General features: G+C 41.3%; 1 pseudogene; it reads right to left on the bottom strand.

Annotated features, from left to right (window-relative positions):
- Positions 1-1016: 1016 nt before the first annotated feature.
- LOC139553099 (E3 ubiquitin-protein ligase TRIM35-like) lies at positions 1017-5963 on the bottom strand (annotated as a pseudogene).
- Between the last annotated feature and the right edge of the window lie 5908 nt (positions 5964-11871).

The following is an 11871-nucleotide window of genomic DNA, read 5'->3' as shown; positions in this document are numbered from 1 at the left end:
CACCTGCTCACACGCAGCATCTGAAGAAGGCAAAAACACGACAGGGCGGAACAAGGACACAGAACAGCAAACATCAAACAAGAATCCGACAAGGACAGAAGCGGAAAACAGAGGGAGAAATAGGGACTCGAATCAGAGGGCAAAATAGGGGACAGGTGTGAAAGAGTAAATGAGGTAGTTAGGAGAATGAGAAACAGCTGGGAGCAGGAACGGAACGATAGAGAGAGAGAGCGAGAGAGGGAGAGAGGGAGGGGGAGAGAGAGGGATAAAAAGAGGGAAAGAACCTAATAAGACCAGCAGAGGGAAGCACAGGGACAAGACATGATGATCAATGACAAAACATGACACAAAGTGGCTAGAGAGGACTCCGTAATGAAAGAGAGAAATAATGATACAGAAAATATTAGCCTACAAGATTCAAAGTTTGCTTCAGTTACAACCCATTAAAAGGGCAATCTGCAGGTACTACATACATTTTGTTCACTTATGAATTAATTAAATGTGCCCATTGATTCTTGAAGAATATAACTTATAAATGCCTCATGAGCTTAGTTCAGCTGTTCTCATCGACGGGGCTGTAGTGGAGCAGGTTGAGAGCTTCAAGTTCCTTCAAGTTCACCAACAAACTATCATGGTCCAAAACACACCAAGACAGTCATGAAGAGGGCAGGACAAAGCCTATTCCCCCTCAGGAGACTGAAAAGATTTGTCATGGGTCCTCAAAAAGTTCTACAGCGGCACCAGTTCTTATTCTTATTTTTAACTGTATTGTTGGTTTGGGGCTCGTAAGTAAACATTTCACTGTAAGGTCTACACCTGTTGTGTTCGGCGCATGTGACTAATACAATTTGATTTGAAATATTGATATAATAACCATCATATCGAAGTAAACTTGGAGTCACGACAATGATATGGTGTGTGGTCCTCCCACTATGACTCTGGAAACCATGCAGTTTATTAGGCTACATCATAAGTTAGGATGAACTTCACAGGGAGGTGAAAGTGTACGGTGATGAGCTTGATGCTCCTTTCTGATAACTATCAAGGATCTTATTCTGGTGACATGATGATCGATGCTTGACTGCTGTTGACAAATAAAAAATGTTCTCGCTCTTATTAATAATATTCTCATCACGTAAACTATCCTTCTCCCACAGCCTACCTTCACAGTCTACCTTCACAGTCTACCTTCACAGTCTACCCCACACAGCCTAACTTCACAGTCTACCTTCACAGTCTACCCCACACAGTCTACCCAACACAGTCTACCCAACACAGCCTACCCAACACAGCCTACCCAACACTGTACCTGCGATTTGATTTGAGCTGTTGGCTAGAGTGCACGTGCATTTTGTGTGCACTACGTCATCACACACAGATTTTTATCCGCAACAAGTCCGTTTGGTGGAACACACCACTGGTGGGAAAACATATTTTCTTTATGCAGATTTTAGGATAATTGCATGAACATCTGTCAGCAATTGGATGGAAACTTAGTTACTGACAGCAAGAGTCTTGAGACCCCCAGCACGTATGACAAAATCAACAGTACAAAACCAAAGATATTCATCTGTTTTATGTTTTGATCTTGTGTTATCGTGCTAACTATAAACTTTTATACTAAGATGTGTAATTCCCCCCCAATTCGATGTGGTCAAAACAGCAGCTTGTGTAATGTAGTAACACATTCTGTCCACATCATGGAAAGTAGTATAATATACATTCATTAGATATAGCAAAATAATGAAATATCTTAGTTTAGGATGATAGTAAATTAAGCAAATTCACAGATTTTTACAATAATCACATATATTTGTTACTGGTTTAACCATTTAGAGAGTTTTTTTTTTCTTATGCGCAATTTAACCAGGAGCTTAAGAAAGAGTTCCCATAATGACTGTGTAGAAGCCCATTCATTCGCCCTCCCTACTCTAGTTGTGCTGTCCCGCTGTTACGGAGGGTTCACTGGTAAGACTCTTAGTGAATGTGAGAAAGTAGACCAATTAAAGTAAAAGAATGGAAAGACTCTTTCAGTGAAAGTGTGTGTTGATGTGTGTAGGTGTGTGTTGTTATCAGGGTCAGAGAATGACAGCTTTCCTCTGTCCCTGTTCAGTTGTACTCTGACCCTCTGAGGAGCTCTCTGTTTCAGTGTGAATAGGGTGGGGGACAAATATGGCATGTATCCAGCATTACACCACTGTATTCCACACATTCTAACCCAGTCACCATGTCCTTCCCCGGAGACAGACTCTGGGGCCACACCTACAGCAAAGAATTGAATATCTCCAACCTCAATGTCCCAGCTGTGTGTCCCTGAGTTAAAGCCCTCTGAGCCCAGGACAAAGTGAGATTTATCAAACCTCTCTGGGTTGTCAGGTAACTTCTGTGTCACTCCAATGCATCTCATACTGGTCAGATCATCAGAGAGGAGGAGACCTGGGTGACCAGTGTTGGGGTCCAGAATCACAGGACCTAAAGAGATAGAACGGAAACATAGTATGACTAAAACTAAAACTAAAAGGACATTTCATATGATGTTTATTTTTTAATAACTACTTTTATGTTATGATTAACATAATACATTGCATATTTTCCAATACAATTATAAATGTGCATATCCATGACTGTCTAGTTCTGTTTGTTTCTTTGGTACAAATATATAATCATCAATTTTATTTGTATAATCATAACACAATACTCACTGTACTGAACAATGTCATGCATCTTCTCCCAGACTCTGAACTTCAGGTTGCCCAGGTGTTTGGCCACATCTATCAGCGCTCTTGAGACCAGCTGTGGATCTGGCAGTGTGGACTCGGCTCTGTAATAACATTGAAGACTCAGTGCTGTTGTGCGGTTGGGTTCAGATTCAGAACCACAGAGAAGAGAGACACAGGAGGGAGATGACTTGCCTTTTCACCGTGGCTGTGTAGTTCTGCAGAAGGATGAGGGTTGTCAACGTTACCAATCAATTTATCATACAATCATGTCTACAAAGGACAAATATGTTGGTTCTTACTTGTAGAAATGAGATGTCTTCAGCTCCGAGCTCCTCCTGTATGGCTCGGATTGTGTCCTAAAGACATGATATCTCTTTACTCATCTCCTCAATCTTCTTCTTCATCCGATGACTCTTCTGCTCCTCTTCCTCCCTCATAGCAGCTATCCTGGCTGCCTCTTCCTCTCGTAGAAACTGGTGAAGCTTCTCAAACTCCTTCTTAACTTGCTTTTCTGTAGTCTGGGCCTGGCTCTGGATACAGTGAGAGGAATACGTGGGTAACTGTTTATTCACACACTTGGTGAATTAAATATATACAAAATACTGCATACTAGCAGCATTCCGTAGTCTAACCTTTTATGTGTTCTGCTGTTCTATCACATGTTACTTTAACTATGTTAAAGATCTTTAGCTTCTCTTGTAAGGGTTGCAGTGCAGTCTTGAGTTCCTCCTGCAACAAAATAACACAGTAGTTAGCTCAACCGCCCCGCGGGACACCCACCGATCCTGTAGAGGTTATTAATGTCAGGGGTGCATATTAACACAGTCCACAAGGTTGTTAGTCCTTCCGATTTTGTTTCTGCATGACACTGATTAATTAATGTTATCAATAGGCTACCTAGGAAATCAATAGCCTTCCAAGACAGGTGTTGTGCACCCCTGGTCTGTATCTGGATAGTGTGGAGTAGCAGGGCTACGTTTTACAACTTCGGATCAGGTGATCTATTTCGTAGATTCAAGTGGCATTTGTTTACTATTCTGACACTGATTTAGCTCGTTTATATTTCTACTTAAATCCACACAATAGGAAACTTACACAGCAGGCTGAACCACCACTGACTATAGGTACTAGATCATGTGGGTTTCATTTCTAACACACCCAGTTTGTAGATCAGTATACCAGATTCTATTGGTCCTTTTATAAACTGGGTGGTTGGAGCCCTGAATGCTGATTGGCTGACATCCGTGATATTTCAGACCGTATACCACGGATATGACAAAAAAATTATTTTTACTGCTCTAATTATGTTGGTAACCAGTTTATAATAACAATAAGGCACCTCGGTGGTTTGTGGTATATGGCCAATATACCACAGCTAAGGGCTGTATCCAGGCACTCTGTGTTGCGTTGTGCATAAGAATCAAATCAAAGTTTATTTGTCAGTGTGCCGAATACAACAGGTGTAGTAGACCTTACAGTGAAATGCTTACTTACAGGCTCTAACCAATGGTGCGGAAAAAACGGTATGTGTGTGTGTGTGTGTAGGTAAGTAAAGAAATAAAACAACAGTAAAAAGACATTTGAAAAAAGAATAGCAAGGCTATATACAGACACCTGTTAGTCAGGCTTATTGAGGTAGTATGTACATGTAGGTATCGTTAAAGTGACTATGCATATATGATGAACAGAGAGTATCAGAAGCGTAAAAAGAGGGGTTGGCGGGTGGTGGGACACAATGCAGATAGCCCGGTTAGCCAATGTGCGGGAGCACTGGTTCGTCGGGCCAATTTAGGTAGTATGTACATGAATGTATAGTTAAAGTGACTATGCATATAAGATAAACAGAGAGTAGCAGCAGTGTAAAAGAGGGGCTGGGGGGGGCACACAATGCAAATAGTCCGGGTAACCATTTGGTTACCTGTTCAGGAGTCTTATGGCTTGGGGATAGAAACTGTTGAGAAGCCTTTTTGTCCTAGACTTGGCGCTCCGGTACCGCTTGCCATGCGGTAGTAGAGAGAACAGTCTATGACTGGGGTGGCTGGGGTCTTTGACAATTTTTAGGGCCTTCCTCTGACACCACCTGGTGTAGAGGTCCTGGATGTCAGGCAACTTTGCCCCAGTGATGTACTGGGCCGTACGCACTACCCTCTGAAGTGCCGTGCGGTCGGAGGCCGAGCAATTGCCGTACCAGGCAGTGATGCAACCGGTCAGGATGCTCTCGATGTTGCAGCTGTAGAACCTTTTGACGATCTCAGGACCCATGCCAAATCTTTTCAGTTTCCTGAGGGGGAATAGGCTTTGTCGTGCTCTCTTCACGACTGTCTTGGTGTGTTTGGACCAATCTAGTTTGTTGTTGATGTGGACACCAAGGAATTTGAAGCTCTCAACCTGAACAGCCCTTAGCCATGGTATATTGGCCATATACCACACCCCCTCGTGCCTTATTGCTTAAATAAATTCTCATATAGGTCCTTATAGGTCCATATATTAGTTCCTTTAATATCCTCATATATGTCCTTATAAGTCCCTATATTAGTTTCTTATATACCTTCATATAGGTCCTTATATCCTCATTATATACAGTATACCCTCATTCTGAATGATTAGGTATGTCCTCACAGTTACTTTCTCACCTTATAATCCTGTGCAGCTTCATCTATGGGACAGAAGGTGTGGTTTTTGTGTTTTCTGGAAGTCTGACACACAAAGCAGACAGGCTGTTTATCGTCCAGACAGAAGAGCTTGAGTTTCTCGCTGTGCTTACTGCAGAGCAGCTCGGACCCTGCTGAAGCTCTCTGACACCTTTCCTCTAGTCTAAGGCATCACACAGGTTCTTTAAAACCAGAGGTTCGTTGCTCAGAGACTCGTGTTTTGATGGTCTGCATATAGGACATTCCTGAGTTTCCATTCCTTTCCAGCATTGCTGCAGACAGGATTTACAGAAGTTGTGGCTACACGACAGGAGCACAGGATCACCGAAGATGTCCATGCACACAGGACAAGAGTGATTCTCCTCTAGGAGAAACGATCTGGAAGCCATTTTCTCTGTCTGTATTGGCTTCTGAGGTTATTACAAATCTACTTTCACTTTTATGTTGCACACTGTACCGAAGTCAGCAACATTCCAATGTTAGAGTTTAGATTAAAGTTTTGTTATGCTTCCCCTTTGCTATGGTCTCTTACCCGCTGTGATTATTATAGATCTTGTCTTCAGGTCTAAACAGGTAAATGAACAGCACGGCATGAATGTCAGTGTTGTACTGCACTGAACCCTGAACATGTAACTACTTCCTGTGATTCTGAAAAGGGTAGATGGTGGAGCTATTGGGAAACTATTATCAGCTACCTTTGATTTATTTCAGAGAGAGATATAACATGTAAGAGAGTGCAGGAGAGAGAGAGGGAGACAATTGTATAAGCCCACATGCAAAGGTACAATATATAGATTTTTTGCTCATTCAAATAGCTCTAAGACCCTAGTCTGGCCTTTGTGGCCACAGCTGAAATTACATTGGTTGGTTCCAATTTCCCTGGTTTACATTCGCTCTTTTGCAGGTATAACCATATCATTTCTTCCATCCTAGCCAAATTTCCTCATATGCTTGCATGTTTCTCCCCTATTTCAAAGTGTTTTGGTACTTCCCTTATGCACTAGACTTTTCCACACGCTAACTTTTACTGTACCACAGATCAGTATAGTCTACCAGTCTAACTGTCTATCCTGCCCTCTATCCACCATTCATAGTGACAATAGTGGTAGTTGGATCGTTTGTCCAGATCTGCAATAGGCTAACTAGCAATCATACCACAGATAAAAGTATTCAAAGTTGCATACATTTTCAATATGAATCCACAAGAACAAATAGAAATAGCTGATAGGCAGTAGAGAGGCCAGGTGCATCATTGAGCATGAAAGAACAGTGAAGACATAAGACATGGAGATCAAAAAGCTCCTCTATTGATCTTGTTTAGTGACAATACCTAGACTAGCCTACAACACAATGATCCTACCTAGACTAGCCTACAACACAATGATCCTACCTAGACTAGCCTACAACACAATGATCCCACCTAGACTAGCCTACAACACAATGATCCCGCCTAGACTAGCCTACAACAACACAATACAATGATTCTACCTAGACTAGCCTACAACACAATGATCCTACCTAGACTAGCCTACAACACAATGATCCTACCTAGACTAGCCTACAACACAATGATCCCACCTAGACTAGCCTCTCTGGGATTTGTGGGATGCTAGCGTCCCACCTCGACAACATCCAGGGAAATTGCAGGGCGCCAAATTCAAACAACAGAAATCTCATAATTAACATTCCTCAAACATACAAGTATTATACACCATTTTAAAGATACACTTCTTGTTAATCCAACCACAGTGTCCGATTTCAAAAAGGCTTTACGGCGAAAGCACACCATGCGATTATGTTAGGATAGCGCCTAGTCACAAAAACCATACAGACATTCTCCAGCCAAGGAGAGGGCTCACAAAAGTCAGAAATAGCGATTAAATTAATCATTAACCTTTGATGATCTTCATCTGGTGGCACTCCCAGGACGCCATGTTACACAATAAATGTTCATTTTGTTCAATAAAGTCCCTCTTTATGTCCAAAAACCTCAGTTTAAATTGGTGCGTTATGTTCAATAATGCATTGTCTCAAATAACATCCGGTGAAATTGCAGAGAGCCAAATCAAATTACAGAAATACTCATCATAAACATTGATGAAAGATGGTGTTATACATAGGATTAAAGATAAACTTCCTGTTAATCCAGCCGCTGTGTCAGATTTTAAAAAGGCTTTACGGCGAAAGCAAACCATACTATTATCTGAGGATAGCACCCCATCAAACAAACACAGACAATCATATTTCATCCCGCCAGGCACAACACAAAACTCAGAAATAACTATATAATTCATGCCTTACCTTTGAAGATCTTATTTTGTTGGCACTCCAGTATGTCCCATAAACATCACAAATGGTCCTTTTGTTCGATTAATTCCGTTGATATATCTCCAAAATGTCCATTTATTTGGCGAAATTTGATCCAGAAAAACGCCTGTTCCAACTCGCGCAACATGACTACAAAATATCTCAAAAGTTACCTGTAATCTTTGTCCAAACATTTCAAACAACTTTCCTAATACAACTTTAGGTATTTTTTAACGTAAATAATCGATACAATTTAAGACGGGATAAACTGTGTTCAATATCGGAGGAAAACAAAGTGGAGCGAGCATTCAGGTCATACGCCTCTAACAAACAATACACTTCACTCGACCCTCGTTCTGAACAGGGCTACTTCTTCATTTCTCAAAGGAAAAACCTCAACCAATTTCTAAAGACTATTGACATCCAGTGGAAGCGATAGGAACTGCAATCAAGTGCCTTAGAAATCTAGATTCCCATTGAAATCCCTTTGAAAAGATAGTGACCTCAAAGAAAGAATTCCTGGTTGGTTTGTCCTCGGGGTTTCGCCAAATAAGGTCTGTTATACTCAGAGACATCATTCAAACAGTTTTAGAAACTTCAGAGTGTTTTCTATCCAAATCTACTAATAATATGCATATCCTAGCTTCTGGGCCTGAGTAGCAGGCAGTTTACTTTGGGCACGCTTTTCATCCAGATGTGAAAATACCACCCCCTAGCCTAGAGAGGCTAGCCTACAACACAATGATCCTTCCTAGACTAGCCTACAACACAATGATCCTACCTAGACTAGCCTACAACACAATGATCCTACCTAGACTAGCCTACAACACAATGATCCTACCTAGACTAGTCTACAACACAATGATCCTACCTAGACTAGCCTACAACACAATGATCCTACCTAGACTACATTTACATTACATTTACATTTAAGTCATTTAGCAGACGCTCTTATAGCCTACAACAACACAATACAATTATTCTACCTAGACTAGTCTACACCACAATACAATGATTCTACTTAGACTAGCCTACAACAACACAATGAATCGACCTAGACTAGTCTACAACACAATGGTCCTACCTACACTAGCCTACAACACAATGATCCTACCTAGAATAGCCTACAACACAATAAATCTACTTAGACTAGCCTAAAACACAAAACAATGATCCTACCTAGACTAGCCTACAACACAATGAATCTACCTAGACTAGCCTACAACACAATAAAATGGTCCTACCTAGACTAGACTACAAGACCACAATACAATGATCCTACCTAGACTAGACTACAACACGACAATACAATGATCCTACCTAGACTAGTCTACAACACAATGATCCTACCTAGACTAGTCTACAACACAATGATCCTACCTAGACTAGCCTACAACACAATGATCCTACCTAGACTAGCCTACAACACAATGATCCTACCTAGAATAGCATACAACACAATGATCCTACCTAGACTAGCCTACAACACAATACAATGATCCTACCTAGACTAACCTACAACACAATGATCCTACCTAGACTAGCCTACAATACAATGATCCTACCTAGACTAACCTACAACACAATGATCCTACCTAGACTAGACTACAACAACACAATGATTAACTGCATATTTGTTTTCAAGTGAGTACAGAATTCTACTCTAGGCTGCAGTGAAAATGTCATGTGAATAACGGCGCAAAAGACCTGTGATAGATGATTTGAATGTTTCAGTCCATTTAGATCAGTTGTGGGTCTACTCTCGTCAGTTTATAGGGTCTAGAAAGACACAGTAGCAGGACAGTCTGGCTGTATTTTTTTTTACTTCTGATACTGAGATGTGCTGTCTGTTGCAGATCATCATTCTCCCAAGTCGTCCTATAATAATGTGGCCACATATGCTCCCGGGGAAAATATATTTTTGACAACCCCCCCCCACCCCCCCCACCAGTATATAATTTTAAATATAGCGTCAAAATATTGAAAATCCGATTTCTACCAAGCTGATGATTGTCTGCAGTCGGCTCTGATCATAGTGTAATGAAACAGGCAGTGAGAGGGATGGTTGGTGAACCCTCAACCCTCTGGCCTGTATCCCCGCGCCACAAAAATATGCTGAAGTAGCAAAGTCGATATCCACGTTTATAAATACAGGGTCGCTAAAGTTATTGTTATTTGTGGTCGCAAACATGATTTTGAGTTAATTCTATGAGTATGAGCGGGGAGGGTGTGCATTTTGTTTTTTACAGTAAAAGGTTGGTTTCATTTGAAAATATTTGCAACGTGGGCACAATTTTTTTCTATGATACCTCAATACCATGAATCATACTTTATAACTATCTATCTAGCTCGTCATTTAGCATGAATTGTAACTACGTTCCAGCAAGGCTGGATGGATGGAGGGAAGGTTGAAAGGAGGGGAGGGAGACATGAAAAAATTTAGATAGTGATGGAGGGAGATGGAAAGACAGAGGGAGGGCAAGGCAGGAAGACAGAAAGAAAAAAAGAAAACGACAGACAGAAATAAAGAAATAGGAAATAAAGACCTGCACGCACGCACTCATTCTTTGTCAAGTGTCTCTGCACATAGACAATCATCACCGTATATACAAGCTCTCACGTTAATACTTCTCAGTCTGACATATGGCGTACATTACCTACAGTACAACACAACTTCATTCTTCCATTACGCTCAAGGGTCTCCCAGGACAACATGCAGATAATGCCTAATTAGTTTGATCATTAGTAATATTAAATTAATTTATTTTCACTCAATGCACGATTTGTTGGCTAATGAGCGTCACTGACTTTGAAAATTCTCCAGTCACTGTTGTGCTATTAAAGATTATAGTGCAGTATTGGATTTAGTATTCTTTATAGGGCAAAAGCACTGTTTTGAATGACACAATGACACTGAAGTGAGGAAGAGACGGTGAGCAGAGTAGAGAGGTTTGAAGAGGGTGAATGGAGGAGAGGATAAGGGGAGCATAGAGGACAACACAGTTACTGTAGAGTGAGAGAGCAAACCATCCATGGCCAGGATCAAACTAATGTAACACTCACAAACAAACACAAAAAAAACAGATATTTCTCAAGGAGATTTTCTCCACTTTTTTCCACTTGAAAATATGAAAATAAATCACTTACATTAGATAAGAAAGATATCAGGGGACAGTCCCCAGTCCACCTGGTCGTGCTGCTGCTCCAGTTTCAACTGTTCTGCCTGCGGCTATGGAACCCTGACCTGTTCACCGGACGTGCTACCTGTCCCAGACCTGCTCTTTTCAACTCTCTAGAGACCGCAGGAGCGGTAGAGATACTCTTAATGATCGGCTATGAAAAGCCAACTGACATTTACTCCTGAGGTGCTGACTTGCTGCACCCTCGACAACTACTGTGATTATTATTATTTGACCATGCTGGTCATTTATGAACATTTGAACATCTTGGCCATGTTCTGTTATAATCTCCACCCGGCACAGCCAGAAGAGGACTGGCCACCCCTCATAGCCTGGTTCCTCTCTAGGTTTCTTCCTAGGTTTTGGCCTTTCTAGGGAGTTTTTCCTAGCCACCGTGCTTCTACACCTGCATTGCTTGCTGTTTGGGGTTTTAGGCTGGGTTTCTGTACAGCACTTTGAGATATCAGCTGATGTAAGACGGGCTTTATAAATAAATTTGATTTGATCAGTCAGTATGGGTCTGTTTTTTTTTCTCATTTTTTTCTGTCTCTAAACCCACAGGGGACACCTCAGGGACCAATTTACCCACAATGCAGTTCTGTGTGACCACATTGTGGGCTGCGGTTAGACAACAGATTCAATACCCTTGCTTAAGTAATTACCCCCTACCAATAAACCCTCTCAATTCATTTGTCTTGATTGAACCCTCAATAATGGGAGTCTATACGGTCATCGCTAGCTGCAACCAACGACCATAAAAGACTATCGTCTGCGTCAAACCGCTCTCAGTCTCAGCCATCACCAAACATTTAGGATATTAGCCACTGAGGTAACTGAAAAAATTGCATAGGTTTTTTTCTTCTTTCATATTGAAATGAAATGGAGTTGCAATCAGAAGTTGGGCAATGAGTGGAATGGACATGGTGATTAGGTTGGATGGAGGGATATGGTGATTAGGTTGGATGGAAGGATATGTTGATTAGGTTGGATGGAAGGATATGGTGATTAGGTTGG

This window comes from Salvelinus alpinus, chromosome 25 (assembly GCF_045679555.1).
Source record: "Salvelinus alpinus chromosome 25, SLU_Salpinus.1, whole genome shotgun sequence".
NCBI classification, from domain to species: domain Eukaryota; kingdom Metazoa; phylum Chordata; class Actinopteri; order Salmoniformes; family Salmonidae; genus Salvelinus; species Salvelinus alpinus.
Note: the sequence above shows the minus strand (reverse complement) of the source record. Positions and strands in the feature narration are given on the sequence as shown.